Source organism: Xenopus laevis, chromosome 6L, assembly GCF_017654675.1.
Source record: "Xenopus laevis strain J_2021 chromosome 6L, Xenopus_laevis_v10.1, whole genome shotgun sequence".
NCBI classification, from domain to species: Eukaryota; Metazoa; Chordata; class Amphibia; order Anura; family Pipidae; genus Xenopus; species Xenopus laevis.
In genome coordinates this window covers 151,794,581-151,813,842 of record NC_054381.1, presented here as the reverse complement: position 1 = coordinate 151,813,842, position 19,262 = coordinate 151,794,581, and the positions used below count along the sequence as shown (strand labels likewise).

General features: G+C 40.2%; 1 long non-coding RNA gene across 1 annotated transcript in view; it reads right to left on the bottom strand.

Moving 5' to 3' along the window:
- LOC121394765 overlaps positions 1-19,262 on the bottom strand; it is a 77,702-nt gene that overhangs the window by 55,170 nt on the left and 3,270 nt on the right. Inside the window, exon 2 of the long non-coding RNA XR_005962005.1 lies at positions 8,105-8,253. This is a non-coding gene — a long non-coding RNA (uncharacterized LOC121394765). The remainder of the gene's footprint in view (positions 1-8,104; positions 8,254-19,262) is intronic.

The window sequence follows — 19,262 nt, the reverse complement described above, 5'->3', positions numbered from 1 at the left end:
AGCTCTGTTTGTGTTACACCTTTGAGCCATGGAAGAAATTCACACTTACAGCTTTATGGATTTCCTTTGCAATAAAAAAAATGCCCAGTTTTTTGAGTCCACTGGCTTTTCTGTTATTAACCCTAGAATTACCGTGAACCCTTGCAGCTCAATTCAGCAGGAGTACCCAGCAAATCAAGTCAGCCTGGCGCCTGCAGTTGGCACTAGAGATAAGGAACGTCCATGTGTCCCCTACACACCCACTTAACTTTTTAATAACCAGTGAAAATCTGCTGAACTTGATAAAGGGCATATAGGCCCGAAACATGTCGTGTACAAGTAGTCAAGCAATAAAAAGATAACCACAGCATATTTGCTTGCAGAGTGCTCTCCTCATTTCTCTACAAATCAAAATCTGCTGAACTATATCTCCCATGATCCTTTGCAATACTTTTTGGAATCAGCCAGTAAATAAACAGCATTAATAGTTGTGCCACAGCTTAAAAAAAATTTAAATCCCCTCACCCACAACCGCCTAGGAAGGTCTGACATCCTTAAATCAGACTATAATTAAACTACATCCCACCCCAGCACATCAGAATGAATTCTACTGCAGTGTGAATAGTAGCACAAAGGGGAAGTCACAGGTATATTTCACAATCATTAACTCACTGCGCCATCTGGTGGTGACATTTAGAAAAGAATACAGTATTTTTTTTTACTTCTACAGGAGAGGCCTAAATAGTTAGTTATGAATATGATAATATAATAATAATATGATGTCATATTGTTAATAAACAAATATTTTAAGAGAATTCCACCCAAAATAGTTTGCAAGTGGAATTCTGTAATGATTGTATGTTTTAAAGATGCTTAGAATGATTACCTTTCATTATGGAAACGTTTATAGTTTCTGGGTGCAGTTTCCCTTTAAAATACCAATAAGGCATCTAGTGTACATAGAAGAGTTGTTGTGTATTGCTAGAGGTGTTTTATTGTGTAATAAAGGATTCAGTGAATAATAAGGATTGTATAGTGACTGTAACACATACAGGGTGTGAGCACCCCCTGGTGGTAGTTAGAGTGAACTGTATCTCAAGTGGCTGATGTAGAATGAAATAGGGTTTATTTGTTTTTTATTGAAAACCTTACAACAACAGAATATGAAAATAATGGGGGAGGGTGTTACTACAGTTAGACGGGGGGCTCATTTGTCCTCTTATACATAGTGCAGGGCACGTTGCATAAAGTAAAATTGTATCAAATACGTAAGTTAAACCAATGGCGTTATTTATCAAAGTCCGATTGTTTCTCAACATTTTTTGCTAGAAATTCAGATGAAATCTGCTCGTTTTTTTACGCTTCATTATTGTTACATTTTCCCAAAAATTTGCTTTGCGAGAATTTTCACCCGAAAACTTCGATTTCTTATGCTTTTTTTTGCCTGAAAACTCTGGGGAACTGCATGAAACCCAGCGCTCATCACAAAACCATTGGGACTCCCATTGACTTATATGCAACCTCGACAGGTCTGAGATGCCGGGTTTTCTGATTCTGACTTTTCCTTCCTCTGGGTTTAATAAATTGCGAAAAAATCTTCATTTTTTTAAGAACTAAACCCTAAAAATTAATATGTTAAAAATGGCATATTTTATATACTGAATATACTTATTGCACGAGGCTAAAGTGTCAGCTTGTCAATAGCAGCAATGATCCAGGACTTCAAACTTGTCACAGGGGGTCACCATCTTGGAAAGTGTCTGTGACACTCACATGCTCAGTGGACTCTGATTGGCTGTTGAGAAGCTAAGCTTAGGGCTCGTCACTAATTATCCAGCAGAAAATGAGCTTCCCCTGTAATATAAGCTGATGCTACAGGTTTGCTGATTATTAAATTCTGATGCTAATTGCACTGGTTTCTGTGCTGCCATGTAGTAATTATGTGTATTAATTACTAATCAGCCTTATATTGTGACATTTCTATTCTATGTGTACTGTATATTGTGAGTGGGTCCCTAAGCTCAGTAAGTGACAGCAGCACAGAGCATGTGCAGTGAATCAGCAGAAAAGAAGATGGGGAGCTACTGGGGCATCTTTGGAGACACAGATCTTTACTGCTAAAGGGCTGTGGTTGCCTTGGGCTGGTACAGAAGCACAAAACATCATGTACAACATTTCTACCTACTTCTTTAGTAAAAAAAATCACACATTTTTCAGGATTTTTGCATTTGGGGTTTAGTAAAGTGTGTCTGAGTCTCCGTTTGGCCAAATATGATCCCTTTTGCATTTAAGGGGTTGTTTGTAATTAAATATGCGTTGATTTGGGTCTACACATAGAAAATGTATGTTTTCCGCTAACGAATCAAGTCCAAGGAAATGGGGAAGCCAATTCTTCGCAGTTATCACATGAGCAAACTATATCTGAATATAAAGGTGGGGCAGCTCAAAAATATTACTGCCTCCCCTCCCCCGACTTTATGTTCCCTGTAGAGGCCAAGGAGAGTGTAGGCTCTTGTGCCAAGCACTGTCCCTGGTCTCTCAGTTAGTACATAGGCGTTTCTTTACAATATGGACTAGAACAAGGTTCCCCCACACTAGGGCAGAATCCTTCCACTGATTAACTATTGTCTCTCTACTCTCACCTTTTCTTTCTGTGGGATCGAGTGCTACAAATAGGGGCTTTGTACAATTCCAGCCCCTTTCCCATTACTCGGACTCCATCCTCCAATTGTCTCATTCCAATCTAAAAATTCTTTCACTCGTGGGGCCAATTTACTAAAACAAGTGCTGAACTGTATCAGTGCTGTCACCAGAAGCAACCAATTACTGTAGACGTTGAAATGAATGCAGGGATTTGATTGGTCGTTAATTGATATAAAGAAAGGCCCATCAGTTAGTGATCTTTCCTAACCCACAAATATTATATATAATAGCTCCCCAGACTGAGACCCTTCTCTGCCTTTCTTTGTGGAATGCCTTCAACTTGTACAGCTTTTTTGGTAGGTTTATTATTTCCGAAATCTCAGGAAAGGCCCCCACCCTATGGTGATGTTGAAATCTCCAATCGCAGGAAAAGAAAAGGAAATGTTCCCTTATTTGCTGATTATGTAACCTCTATGGTGCTTTTATATAAGGAGAACCCCCCATTTCTTTACATGTTCAATCCATTTGCTTCATTCATTTTGATTCATTTTTCAAGCAATAAGAATTTTTATAAATTGATGGTCAAATCCAAACCCAGTAGGGGACTGTTCCTGCTGAATTGTGCTTAGTACAGGGGAATACCTATGCTGCCATAGTTTTATGGGATCTCTCTGTACAGACTATGAGCAAACTTAGGGACTGTTCCTGCTGAATTGTGCTTAGTACAGAGGAATACCTATGCTGCCATAGTTTTATGGGATCTCTCTGTACAGGCTATGAGCAAACTTAGGGACTGTCCCTGCTGAATTGTGCTTAGTACAAGGGAATGCCTATACTGCCATAGTTTTATGGGATCTCTCTGTACAGACTATGAGCAAACTTAGGGGACTGTTCCTGCTGAATTGTGCTTAGTACAGGGGAATACCTATACTGCCATAGTTTTATGGGATCTCCCTCTACAGACTATGAGCAAACTTAGGGAACTGTTCCTGCTGAATTGTGCTTAGTACAGGGAATACCTATGCTGCCATAGTTTTATGGGATCTCTCTGTACAGACTATGAGCAATTTTAGGGGCTGTTCCTGCTGAATTGTGCTTAGTACAGGGAATACCTATGCTGCCATAGTTTTATGGGATCTCTCTGTACAGACTATGAGCAAACTAAGGGGCTGTTCCTGCTGAATTGTGCTTAGTACAAGGGAATACCTATACTGCCATAGTTTTATGGGATCTCTCTGTACAGACTATGAGCAAACTTAGGGGACTGTTCCTGCTGAATTGTGCTTAGTACAGGGGAATACCTATGCTGCCATAGTTTTATGGGATCTCTCTGTACAGACTATGAGCAAACTTAGGGACTGTTCCTGCTGAATTGTGCTTAGTACAGAGGAATACCTATGCTGCCATAGTTTTATGGGATCTCTCTGTACAGGCTATGAGCAAACTTAGGGACTGTCCCTGCTGAATTGTGCTTAGTACAGGGGAATACCTATACTGCCATAGTTTTATGGGATCTCCCTCTACAGACTATGAGCAAACTTAGGGAACTGTTCCTGCTGAATTGTGCTTAGTACAGGGAATACCTATGCTGCCATAGTTTTATGGGATCTCTCTGTACAGACTATGAGCAAACTTAGGGGACTGTTCCTGCTGAATTGTGCTTAGTACAGGGGAATACCTATACTGCCATAGTTTTATGGGATCTCCCTCTACAGACTATGAGCAAACTTAGGGAACTGTTCCTGCTGAATTGTGCTTAGTACAGGGAATACCTATGCTGCCATAGTTTTATGGGATCTCTCTGTACAGACTATGAGCAAACTAAGGGGCTGTTCCTGCTGAATTGTGCTTAGTACAAGGGAATACCTATACTGCCATAGTTTTATGGGATCTCTCTGTACAGACTATGAGCAAACTTAGGGACTGTTCCTGCTGAATTGTGCTTAGTACAGGGGAATACCTATACTGCCATAGTTTTATGGGATCTCCGTCTACAGACTATGAGCAAACTTAGGGAACTGTTCCTGCTGAATTGTGCTTAGTACAGAGGAATACCTATGCTGCCAAAGTTTTATAGCTCTATGGTACTCGCACTATAAAGAGTAAATGTAGGAGGCTTTTCATGTGAAATTGCAGGAATACTTTTGCTAGATATAATGTGATCCTCTAGCTACAGGCTATATATATAGTGAATAAAGTAGCCCCTCTTGTAAAATATAAGGATATTATAAGTTACTGAGGAGTTTCATAACCATATAAAAACACGAGGCCGAAGGCTGAGTGTTTTTATACAGGTCATGGAACTCCGAGGTAACTTATAATATTCTCATATTTTCCAACAGGGGGTACTTTATTTATTATAATACACAAATTTTAATGAGTCATGTGACAGAAATGACATCAGAACTCACCGTTTATAACTGATGACATCAGAACTCACCGTTTATAAGGATATAATTTACAGGATATTCATGGCTTTTGTGTATTATATATATATATATATTCAGTAATGAAGGTTAAAATTAAAAATGCATTGGAGTGAAATTATTAAGAAACAATTAAAGAAGAGACGGCCCTCGTGGCACATTGGATAAAGAAGACTAATCTCTAGTAGAACTCAGCGCAGGGGAAAACATTGCTGAGACTTATCCTATGTCTCTGCCCTTAATGAAAGCTCAGTGCTAAAGAGCTGATTTATGAACAAAGCAATGAAGAAGGAACTTCATATATTTCAGAGAATTATGTAAATCACCAGAAGTATTTTGTTTTGAATATATTCTCATCATGGGACCAGCGGGGTGAGTCACTGCACTTATTTGTATTATCAGTGCTGACAGTTAGTCATGGCAGTTAATGCACCGGCATGAACTACCTGCATTAGTACCTCCATTAGTACCCGCCTTAGTACCTGCATTAGTACCTGCATTAGTACCTGCATTAGTACCTGCATTAGTACCTGCATTAGTACCTGAATTAGTACCTCCATTAGTACCCACCTTAGTACCTGCATTACTACCTGCATTAGTACCTCCATTAGTACCCACCTTAGTACCTGCATTAGTACCTCCATTAGTACCTCCATTAGTACCCGCCTGTGTTAGAAAATGCATTAGTACGTGACCTTAGTACCCGCCTTAGTACCTGCATTACAACCTGCATTAGTACCTGCATTAGTATCTGCATTAGTACCCGCCTTAGTATCCGCATTAATACCTGCATTAGTACTCGCCTTAGTACCTGCATTACTACCTGCATTAGTACTCTCCTTAGTAACTGCCTTAGTACCTGCATTAGTACCCACCTTAGTACCTGCATTAGTAAATGCATTAGTACGCAATCTTAGTACTTACCTTAGTATCTGCATTAGTACCTGCATTAGTACCTGCATTAGTAAACTCCTTAGTACCCACCTTAGTACCTGCCTTAGTACCTGCATTAGTACCCACCTTAGTACCTGCATTAGTAAATGCATTAGTACCCGCCTTAGTATCTGCCTTAGTACCTGCATTACTACCTGCATTAGTACCTCCATTAGTACCCACCTTAGTACCTGCATTAGTACCTGCATTAGTACCCACCTTAGCACCTGCATTAGTAAATGCATTAGTACCCGCCTTAGTATCTGCCTTAGTACCTGCATTACTTCCTGCATTAGTTCCTCCATTAGTACCCGCCTTAGTACCTGCATTAGTACCCGCCTTAGTACCCATATTAGAACCTGCATTAGTACCTGCCTTAGTACCTGCATTAGTACCCACCTTAGTACCTGCATTAGTAAATGCATTAGTACCCGCCTTAGTACCTGCATTACTACCTGCATTAGTACCTCCATTATTACCCACCTGAGTACCTGCATTAGTACCTGCATTAGTACCTGCCTTAGAACCTGCCTTAGTACCTGCATTAGTACCCACCTTAGCACCTGCATTAGTAAATGCATTAGTACCCGCCTTAGTATCTGCCTTAGTACCTGCATTACTTCCTGCATTAGTTCCTCCATTAGTACCCGCCTTAGTACCTGCATTAGTACCCTCCTTAGTACCCATATTAGAACCTGCATTAGTACCTGCCTTAGTACCTGCATTAGTACCCACCTTAGTACCTGCATTAGTAAATGCATTAGTACCCACCTTAGTACCTGCATTACTACCTGCATTAGTACCTCCATTATTACCCACCTGAGTACCTGCATTAGTACCTGCATTAGTACCTGCCTTAGAACCTGCCTTAGTACCTGCATTAGTACCCACCTTAGTACCTGCATTAGTAAATGCATTAGTACCTGCCTTAGTATCCGCCTTAGTACCTGCATTAGTACCCTCCTTAGTACTTGCATTAGTACCTGCAATAGTACCTGCATTAGTACCTGCATTAGTACCTGCCTTAGTACTTGCATTGGTACCTGCATTAGGAGCTTCCTTCCTTAAGTCTACTAGAAAATCATGTAAACATTAAATAAACCCAATAGGCTAGTTTTTCTTCCAATAAGGATTAATTATATCTTAGTTGGCATCAAGTACAATCTACTATTTTTTTACTACTGTCCGTAGTTTTGAGCTTTCCGGATAACTGGTTTCCGAATACTGGATCCCATACCTGTACCAGTTTCTCATTGAAATCAGTGTAGGTTGATTAGGGTCAATTGCTGAAATTGCAAACTGGAAAGCTACTGAATAAAAAGCTCAAACATAAAAAACCTCAAATAATAAAGAATGAAAAACAATTGCAAATTGTCTCAGAATATCCCTCTCTACATCACACTGACAGTTATCTCTACTGCTGCAGAGTCCGCTGCTCATCTCTTTTCCCATGACCCATCTCTAATATCACTTCCTGAAACTTCCCTTATGTAACTTACTATTCTCCACCCACTGGGGCCTTTCCCTTACAACTGTTATCCTCTATCTTCCCCTAGTGACCAACCTATGTATTAACCATTACTTAAACATTTATAGCAAAAATTAGCATTTCACCGCACCCCCGCCCCACCCCCTTACAGGGGCCGCTGCCACCCACCCTCCGCTGAGCACCATACCTCCCAAATGTCTCGTTTTCAGAGGGACAGTCCCTCGTTTGACAGCTCGACCCGCAGTCCCACGTTTGTACTGGAAAGTCCAGTTATTCTCTGCACTGAACAGCCAGAAAAAGAAACAAAGTTTCTAACTTAATTGGCTTTTGGCAGAGAGCTCATAACAGCCACAGCACCAGATAAGATACTTTTGCAACAATTTTGAGATAAGCAACTAAGTAATTGTAACAATATAAGATAACAGGTCCTTTGGGAAAAGCTATTCACAGCTTAAAGGGCAATTCACCTTCATTAGCAAAACTGTAAAAAAAAAAACACAGAAATATGTTCAAACTTTCATAACCTGTCAAATTTTGTAAAATGAATGTGCTAATTAGGGGGTGTGGCCACATAAATGTCCCTCTTTTTATTTCCAAAATGTTGGGAGGTATGGAGCATGTAAATTAAACTTACCTTCAGCACATCAGGGGAGATCAGCAGCCAATGGGAGTTTAGGTCTGGGCCAGAGGGGCCCACCGGGTTTTTTCCTATTGTTCCGCCTACCCAGTCCGACCCTGTTTATATTCATCCTCCAGTCACTTCTTCCCAATTGCACTGGAATTCTGGGGAGAAATTTAAAACATTTTGCACATTTTCTTTAAACTTTGCACTTAGTCCCCACTCATTTCTGCTGTACTGCAAGTTGGAGTGATATTGTCCCCTCCCTTTCCCCCAGCAGCCCATAAGCAGCCTATCAGCTGAACAATGGGAAGGTAACAGGAAAACAGCTCCCTAACACAAGATAACAGTTGCCTGGTAGATCAATAGTAAAATCCAGGTCCCACTGAGACACATTCACTTGAATAGGAGAAACAACAGCTTATCTGAAAGCAGTATACAGTACAATATACAGTACACATAGAATAGATATGTCACAATATAAGGCTGATTAGTAATTAATACAGATAATTACTACATGGCAGCACAGAAACCAGTGCAATTAGCATCAGAATTTAATAATCAGCAAACCTGTAGCATCAGCTTATATTACAGCCAGGGAAGCTCATTTTCTGCTGGATAATTAGTGACGAGCCCTAAGCTTAGCTTCTCAACAGCCAATCAGAGCCCACTGAGCATGTGAGTGTCACAGACACTTTCCAAGATGGTGACCCCCTGTGACAAGTTTGAAGTCCTGGATCATTGCTGCTATTGACAAGCTGAAACTTTAGCCTCGTGCAATAAGTTCAGTATATAAAATATGACTTTTTTAACCATATTCATTTTTAGGGTTTAGTTCTCCTTTAAGCAAAATGACCCAAGATGGCTGCCTACATGCCAATATTACAGCTAAAAAATATACTTGCTGGTTCAGGAATAAAATTTTATATTGTATAGTGAATTATTTGCAGTGTAAACAGTGTAATTTAGAAATGAAAACAACACCATAAAAATGGAAATAATTAATGGGGAGAAGTATCACTCATGGCCAGTAGGTGTCACTGTGCTATGGGAAAAGAACCCAATAAGGGAAATATTCACATTCTTTTCACATGCAGAGATTTCAACATGTCCTTGATTTTCCGCACAGCGTGGGGTATCTATTTGAAAACTGTCACCTGATACTTTATAAATCATTGCAGGTGAGGATTACATTGCGCAGGAGGAGGGGTTTATACATTCAAATTTACCCACAGCAGAACAGAATTTTAAGGGGAACTAAACCCTGCATTATATATTTCTCTGTTGCAAGCGTCCCCTAATTGTTTGGATTTTAACTGCTCCCTGAGCTGCAACTCTTTCATTTCAATGAGTCCAACGTTACAGATGATCCATAGTTAATATACAGTGGCAGTCTTCCAATTACAGCTCTCCGTTCTTCTAGCTATTTATTAACATGAGGCAAAGTCGCCTCTGAGCAGAAACTCATAGGGGTAAATTCACTAAAGAACGAAGCGCCTAACGCTAGCGTTAATTCGCTAGCTTGGTGCATTTTCATTAATTCACCGATTCACTAACGGACACTGGCGTAAATTCGCTAGTGTTTCTTTTCAACCTTACACCTGGCGAATTTGCGCAACGGACGTAACTACGCAAATTTTACGCCAAATTTTTTACGCCAGACTTCCTTCGCCACCTCAGACCAGGCGAAGTGCAATAGAGTAGATAGGGATTGCTTCAAAAAAAGTTTAAAAATTTTCTAAGTCCCAAAAAACGCTGGCGTTTTTCTTTTTTTATGGGTGATAGGCTGAAAAAGATCGAAATTTGTTTTGGGGCTCCCCTCCTTCCCCCCTACATTTCCTAACTCATGGCAACTTAACTATAAAGTGGGCACATGTGTAGGGCAAAATAAACATTTGATTTGCTGTTTTGAAGGTTTCCCAGGCTTGTGTAGTGATGCTACATATTCCTCCATTGTAACTTCAATTTGGCGCCGTATGCAAATTAAGCATCGCTAGCGTAACTTCGCTTTGCTTGGGGAATTAACGTTAGTGCAACTTCGCAACCTTACGCTTCCCCTGAGTGCAGTTTGCAGCATGGCTATTCAGGACTTCTACTGCTAGATCTGTAGCTTAACTGGGTGGTTCACCTTTAAGTTAACTTTTAATATGTTATAGAATTACTAATTCTAAGCAACTTTTCAGTTAGCCTTCATTTTTCTTTATTTTTTCTAGTTTTTGAATTATTTGCCTACTTCTTCTTCTTCTTCTGACTCTTTCCAGCTTTCAAATGGGGGTCTTAAAAAAAACAAATGCTCTGTAAGGCTACAAATGTATTGTTAATGCTACTTTTTATTACTCAGCTTTCTATTCAGACCCTCTCCTATTCATATTCCAGTCTCTTATACAAATCAATGCATGGTTGCTAGGGGAATTTGTACCCTAGCAACCAGACTGCAGAAATTGTAAACTGGAGAGCTGCTGAATACAAAGCTAAATAACTCAAAAACCACAAATAATAAATAAATAAAACCAATTTCAAATTGTTTCAGAATATCGCTCTCTACATCATATTGAATTTAACGGATGAACAGCCCCTTCATGGACTGTGCTGGGGACCTGAATATAGAAGCAGTCGGGCCACACATGTGGAAGGATATCTGCGGACTACTATGTATGGAACATGGCTGCTTTTTCTAGGAAATGAGTGATGGACGAATAAATTCGGCAGGCAGGAATTTGCGATGAATTTCCGCGAATAAATACGTACAACTCCTGCGAAGATTTGACTGCATCAGAAAATTTTGTATGCGCGTCGGAAAAGTTGCTTGCGTCAAAACCATCTCATGTCAACACTATTCGGACGCCCATTGACTTTAACGCTAGTGTCAAAATTGACGCGGCCTTCAAAATAGTTTTTGAGTTTCGTGATTTTTTCGCCCATCGCTAATTCGCCCATCACTACCTTTGAGATAATAGACTTCCTTTACAGATGGACAACCATTGCCCTTTAGGCTCAAGAGTCTTACATTAATATTTTGAGGTTTTTCTCTAGATCTCAATGAATTTCTCTAAATTTCAATGAATTTCTATAAGGCCAGACTGTGTGCAAGGGAGGCTTCGGGATGTATCTTGGGACATTTGTTTCACATTATACAGGGAACAGCTTGGATAAAACATCATTTGTTCTAGGAAGTAACTTTGTCCCTTTTCAATAAACACGCGTGTAGCAAAGAGAACATCCTGTCAGTGCCGTGTTTATACAACAGTTTAACCCATACTAACCCTGCAGCTTGGGCTTCCCATGAGATACCTCCTTATAAACATGATTATACAGGTATGGGACCTGTTATCCAGAAGGCTTGGGATCTGTAGTTTTCCAGACAGGGTTGGGCTCGGCCAGTAGGACACCGGAAAAAACCTGGTGGGCCCCACTGACCCAGGCGCGCACCCGGCTACCTGCCAGGAATAGTAGCGGCGAATTCTCGCGTTTCGCCATCAAAATCACAGTGCGTCAACACTATTTGGACGCCTATTGACTTTAATGCCGGCATCAAAATTGATGCGAGCGACTTTTCGGATGCACGTCCCAAATGGGCATCAGTTTTCGAGTTTCACTAATTTTCCCCCCATCACTAGCCAGTAACCTTTGGCCCACCGCGTCTACCCCCAAATGCCTCTAGGAAGATGTAGCAGCTATGTGGGGGGGGCGGTGCTTTGGTGGAGGCTGCCGGCCACTGGGAGAGTTCAGGACTGGGGTGGGGGGTCCTGAGGTAGCAGCCCCGGTGGGTCCCGCCTACACCAGTCCGACACTGTCTGTGTCCGTATAAGGGGTCTTTCTGTAATTTAGATTTCCAACTACAAGTATGGGACCTGTTATCCAGAATGCTCAGGAACTGGGGCTTTCCAGATAAAAGATCTTTCTGTACTTTGGTTCTTCATACCTTAAGTCTACTAGAAAATCATGTAAACATGAAATAAACCCAACAGGCTGGTTTTGCCTCCAATAAGGATTAATTATATCTTAGTTGGGATCAAGTACAAGTTGCTGTTTTATTATTACACAGAAAAAGGAAATAACTTTTTTTAAAAAATTGACTTATTTGATTAAAATGGAGTCTACCAGAGATGCTCTTCCCGCAATTTGTTTCTTTCTGGACAATGGGTTTCCTGATAACCGTTCCCATACCTGTATATTTATATTGGCTCCTACAGGGCAGCTTTTAGGGGAGAGGATCCTATTATCAGTGGGGCCCCTTGACACAAAAGTAAAATGGTCCTGCACTTTATATATACAATTGTGATATCTTATATACAACCTGAAACTGCAATTCTCAACATCACTCAGACTGCCAGTGGTCCAAAGCCACAGAAATTAGATGAAGAGATGCTTAATTTCCTTTTATTTTGTCTTAAAAAGTTCAGAGTATTAAAGGCAAATACATGCTGGTACCATTACCCTCTAGGGGGCGCAGTTGCACATACACAACACCCCAATGACATGGACAGAAACGACCCATCAGCCTAGTGCCTAATTATAAAATAATATTTATCCGGGTGTTTAGTTGCCCTTAACTGTTCTGTATTTGTATTATGATTCTTTTACACCATTCTATTAATTTTTATTCAGGTATGAAGCCTATTACCCAAAATGCCCGGAGTTTTTCAGATAATGTATCTTTCTGTAATTAGGATCTTCATAGTTTATGCATAACTCCCAAAATTTTTTGACCACTCCCATTTTTGTGGCCACACCCCCTAATTACCATGTTCCTTTTACAGAATTTGGCAGGTTATGAAAGTTTGAACATATTTCTGTGTTTTTTTTCCATGTATTACAGTTTTGTTAATGAAGGTGAATTGCCCTTTAGGGCAGAGACACACGCTCAGATTCGGGAAGATAAGTCGCCCAGCGACAAATGTCCTCTTCTTCGGGGCGAAGAACTGCCTCCCGCCAGGAAAATGTAAATCGCCGGTGGGATGGCAATCGGTGTACTTCGTTTTCCGAAGTAGCCCAAAGTTGCCTCATGAGGACAACTTCTATAAACGAAGCGTCCCGAGTACCATCCCTCCGGCGATTTCCTTTCTAGCCGGCGGTAGGCAGTTCGAAGAATAGGCGATTTATTGCCGGGCGACTAAATCTGCCCAAATCTCTGCATGTGTCTCTGCCCTTAAACTGTGAGTCTAACTTTTCCCAAGGGACCTCCATATCTAAATTGTTACAATTACTTATTTGCTTATCTCAAAATTGTTACAAATGTATCTTAGCTGCACCTCTTGGCTGTTCTGGGCTCTCTGCCAAAAGCCAATTAAATTAGAAACTTTGTATTTTTTTCTGGCTGTTCCAAGCAGAGAAAGTCAAGACTTTTCAGTTTAAAAAGCGGGACTGCGGGTTGAGCTATCAAAAGCGAAACTGTCCCGCTGAAAACGGGACAGTTGGGAGGTATGCTTATGTCTTTAATGTAAACATTAAATAAACCCAATAGGCTGGTTTTGCCTCCAATAAGGATTAATTATATCTTAGTTGGAATTAAGTATAAGCTACTGTTTTTTTTTTTTGTTTTTTTTAAATGTTTTTATTGAAATTTTTTATAACAAACAAAGAAAATAAAATACAAAGGAATTCGGAAATATAAAAGAGATTGGTGGACAGGGTCCAGTGGCAGCATAATAGGAATACACACACACAACATTTGGAAGATAGATTACCCTATAACGGGTAATTGTGAGGAAAGGTAAACATGTTATGATACAACATTATGTCCCACACACTTGACTTAAAGCAAACAACTAGTGATAGCTTGTCCTTATCATCTGGTTAGTGCAGTGACTCCTGGGGGGTGTTCGTGAACGTTGGTTCTGTGATCGTAAGGCAGTTTGGATATATTGGTCGGTTTCACGAACAATAGCATTATTAAGTAATAGTTCCATGTCATACCATGTAGTATATCTAAATGCATATATCGTCAAGTGTTTGGTTTGAGTAGGGAGTGATTGAATGTAACTCATCCATACCAAAAAGAATTTGTCAGTGTGTTGTTCTTTGTTCGTAGTGGATTCTAGCCAGTCCATGTGGAAGATGTAATGAAGTTTTTGTTTAACTAGAGATATTGGGGGTGTCGACGGGGAAAGCCAATGGTGTAGAATAGTTTTCCGAGTTGCAGCCATTAGCCTTTCTGCCAGCTGCCTTTCAGATCGTGAAAGTTTCAGTTGTGGGGGGGGTACCCCAAAAATCGCCCAGGTTGGCGTCAAATTATTTGTTAGCTGAGTAAGAGATTTCCAGTATATCTGAACTTCCCCCCATAATTGTTGAATATTGGGACATAGCCAAAGATAAGCTACTGTTTTATTATTACAGAGATAAAGGAAATAATTTTAAAAAAATTGGATTACTTGGATAAAAAAAAAAGACTATGGGAGACGGCCTTTCCATTATTTGGAGCTTTCTGGATAACAGATTTCCAGATAATGGATCACATACTCTGCCTATATTAAATTTATATTGAATAAAATATTTCTGTAGCGACTGACTTTCTAATATAAAAAAAGGGAACCTCTTGCGACTCTTCTCTTTGATGAAGTATTTTTTGCAACATCGTTAGAAGGCAAACAAAAAAAAAAAACTCCATTTCACCAGAATTTCTACTGAGGCTTTGTGAAACTGTAAAACAGCACTGGATAGACTGGAGCCATGACCACGGGATCATGGCTCCAGTCTATCCAGTGCTGTCTTGAAGTCTCTAATTTGCCAGGAGCGGAGTCCGGCTGACTGAGGGCCACCACGTGGGTGGATGCGGACCGGTCGCATGTAAGTAATGTATATATGCTTTGTGAAACTGTGCCTTGTTCCATAACTGGACCTTCTGAAATGCAATTTTTTTTTTATGCTTTCATTTTGCAAGTGGAAATGGCTCAAAATGACAGTTTCACAAGCAGAACCAGCCCTTACAATTAAATCACAATATCCAAAATCACTCATTTTTTTATAGGTGTAAAATGAATATTTTTTTTCAAGGGATAAAATAGGGATTTCCTATTTCTGTAGGTATGAGATGCTTATTTATATATAGGGCACAGGGAAAAGCGGGGACCCTGAGAATCTGTGTCCAACCATCATCTTGTCTCAATATGAAGGAACACAGAGCCACTACCTTGCATTTCCTACCCGTCATTTCTGTTTTGCTTCCATCTTATTAATGACCCCGACTGATTGCCGGAGGCCGTGAGAAAATAGGAAATTCTTGGTACTTGCAGTAGGGTTTCCGCCCCGGGCCGAGGAAAAGGGACTCAAGCAGGTCATTCCCTTTTTAAAAGAGGAAGAGGAGATTTTCTTATGGGAAAATATATTTTTATAATGCGCAATAAAAGTAGTAAAGTCATTAATCAGGGGGTAATTAGCGCAGATTGCATTTATTATTCATGGCACAGAGGATGGCCACTGGTTTGTTTCTTAGTGTAGAAGAGGGGAGGGAATAAGTCAATATATCAATCACGCAGTCATATGTAGATTCGGTTCCCATGACTCTAATGACGGAATGGGAGGTACAAATATGTTTCCACAACAAACATGTTAAAGGGCATCAGAAGCTCCAAAAGGATCCGGGGCCTCCAGCTTCTGTGCCAGCTTGGGGGATCAGGAGACCTTTGGTGGGGATGATCTGAGCCTACAAAGATGCCCCCCAATATTTTATATCAGCGTGTAATCTCTATCCACGCCAAACCCTGCAGTTGTGAACAAAATATGCTCATCAGTGGGGGCATAACCAGAGGAATATGAGCCCAGCTCCATGATTTATGTAATGTTATGCTGCCACAATCCACAAGTGCCACCTAAAATAGTTCCTCCACAATCTATAATGCATCCAAAGTACATATATAATGCACAATATCCCCCACAACAATGCCTCCTCTGCTCCAAATATCCCCAAACATTGGCTGCAGTATATAATGCCCCTAAAACTGGCCATTAAAGCTTCAAATCAGGCCACCCAAATACCTTGATTCCCCCACATCAACAATATTAAATCCCATAGTACCACTAATAATGTCCCCTCAGGCCTTATTATCACTGAATGACCTTTTCTCATCGGTCCACTTCATTTTCCAAAGTCGCCTGAAGTTGCCTCTCGAGGAAACTTCGGGCGACTTCGGAAAACGAATCGCTCTGATTGCCATCCCGCCGGCGTTTTCATTCTAGCTGGCAGTAAGGCAGTTCGGGAGATTAAGCGGCCAAGCGACTAATCTCCCCGAATCTGATTGTATGTCTCTGCCTAACTTTTATGATGAGAGTGATATTCTGAGACAATTTGCAGTTGGTTTTCATTATCTTTTATTTGTGTTTTTTGAGTTATTTAGCTTTTTTCCATCAGCTTTTCCATCAGTTCAGCAATCTGGTTGCTAGGATCCAAATTACCCTAGTAACCATGCATTGATTTGGATAAGAGCCTGGAATATAAATAGGAGAGGCCTAAATAGAAAGAGGAGTAATAAAAAGTAGGTTTAAAGCTTGAAAGAGCATTTGTTTTTAGATGGGGTCAGTGACCCCTGGAAATAGTCCCCTGGAAATAGAAGTCCAATTGAAAAGTTGCTTAGAACTGGCCATTTTATAATATACAAAAAATTAACTGAAAGGTGAACCGCCCCTTTATGTATACAGCATATGTGAGGCAATTCTTTTTCTTTCCTAACAAGTGCAAATTACAGATGTGCTGCTGTGCCCCTGCAATTCTGCCACTGCTTATCCCTACCAGACAATGCCCAGTAAGTACCTAGAGCAGCTCAAAGCGCACTGAGCATGTGCAGTGCCCCTGACACCAGCTGGAGGGATGTCTTTGGTGCAGAAAGCACTGTGCATAACATAAATGAATTATAGGTTTATAGGTAATTATAGGTTTATTTTTACTTTCTTTAATGAAAAAGAAACATATATACTGTAATAAAAAAAAAATGTGTACCGTTTTTATAAGAAACCTGACTGTATGCAGTGAAATTCTCCCTTCATTTACTGCTGTGGATAGGAATTGTCAGATGGTCCCTAACTGATCTGCAGGGAAACAATCATACTTATGAACAGCAGGGGGAGCCCCCTCCTTACTTCCCAGCCATGCAGAACTCAAGCAGCTTGTAAGGGGGGTTAATGGTTAATGCTCCGCTGTCATCATGGAAACCAGTCTTTACTCCAAGGATGGGAATCCACACAAATGGTAATAAAACGTAGAGTATTTATTGGAAATTTTCAGCACACAAACCTAATCACCTTCTTACAAGCTTTGTTTGTTTCCCTGTAGAGCAGTCGGCGACTGTGTAGAGATTTGTATTGGATTTAATTTTTGCCTTTACATCCCCTTTACTGTTTCCAACTCCAGCTGCAGGGACAAAGATCATGGAGCCAGATTTAAACAGATAAACTGGGATTCTATTTGGAGGATTATTTTGCTGCAGCCACTGGTTCTGCAGAGTTGGAGAAAGTTTGTATTAAACAATACAAAAACTATAAAATCCACATTAGATTACATGACAACACAGGACCCAGTGCAGTCTGTATATTCTGATTATTAATCAGTCTTGTATCGGCTTCTGGCAGATATTATTTGACTTGTGCTGTTTTGATCATTTATGATGATCCCTAAGCAGCCCAGACCACACTGAGCATGTGCACAGCCTTGGTCTTGCAAAGAGGTTTAACAAAGTTAAAGTTGTGGCCAATTTTGAAAGCCTAAATCATTTGTTTGATTAGGCTTGTGGTACAGTAACTTCATGTTTATATTTATTATACAAAATACAGAATTTCTAGCCTTGTTCTATTTTAGACTTTACTTTCCCTTTAATACTTTGTCATGATTTAAACTCTTTGCCTTCAGTGTAACGTCATATGGAATTCTACTAATAATAATACAACTATTAATACTACTACTTATAATAGTAATGTATTTGGGGGATATTCTGGTACGGTAGTTACTGATTGATGTCTGATTTGTTCAGCAACATCACTTTGTTACATATTCAATCTGGACACAAAAACTAACAATTAACCTATATAAGTGCCCCAATTGCAGTACAGGCATGGGAGCAGTTATCCAGAATGCTTGGAACCTGGGGTTTTCCAGATAGGGATCTTCATACCTTAAGTCTATTAGAAAATCATTTAAATTAAATAAACCCAATAGGCTGGTTTTGCTTCTGAAATGGATCAACTCACCAAGCTACTGTTTTATTATTACAGAGAAAAAGGAAATCATTTTAAAAAATTTGGATTATTTTGATAAAATGGATGTGTATTGGAGACGGCTTTCTGGATAATGGGTTCCATACCTGCACAGATGCCAGGGAAGCATTATACCGGACCAGTTTACTGGAACTCAACGTTCATGTTCCAAGAAATGGCACAGCGGTAGGGTTACTTGATATCCTTTATTTGGTCTGTTAGACATTTGCTAATCTGCGGGAGGAAACATTAGTCATGCTGGAACAAAGCTCTGGTGCTGGTTTGTGGCTCCCGATGATCCCCGAAAAGAGATAACAGGTCACTCTTCTCAAAATAGCCAGAGAGCAACAACTATTCCTTCACTCATCGGTGAGTGTAATTCCCAGAATGCCGCCGTTAACTGAAGCTGGTCTGCTGGGAAGTGCAGTCACCCTAGTGAGACCTGCTTAATCTGCTGGTGCACAAGTGACTCCCATAGTTTAAACTAAGAAGGCAAATATATTTACTGATAAAAAGAGTGACTCGCACTCCAAAACATGAAAACAAAATGAGTATATCAGGGCCTGCTATGCCCAACGGCATGGGTTGCAGTTCCATTATTTCACCTTATAGGAAGCTATAAAGGCTTCTTCTCATCTAAGTCTTTTCATGATTCCTCCACCCAATGCTTCACAACTGTCCCTATTTATTAAAGCATAAGTAAACCTTAAAGGGATACTGTCATGGGAAAAAACATTTTTTTCAAAATGAATCAGTTAATAGCGCTGCTCCAGAAGAATTCTGCACTGAAATCCATTTCTCAAAAGAGCAAACAGATTTTTTTATATTCAATTTTGAAATCTGACATGGGGCTAGACATTTTGTCAATTTCCCAGCTGCCCCTGGTCATGTGACTTGTGCCTGCACTAGGAGAGAAATGCTTTCTGGCAGGCTGCTGTTTTTCCTTCTCAATGTAACTGAATGTGTCTCAGTGAGACATGGGTTTTTACTA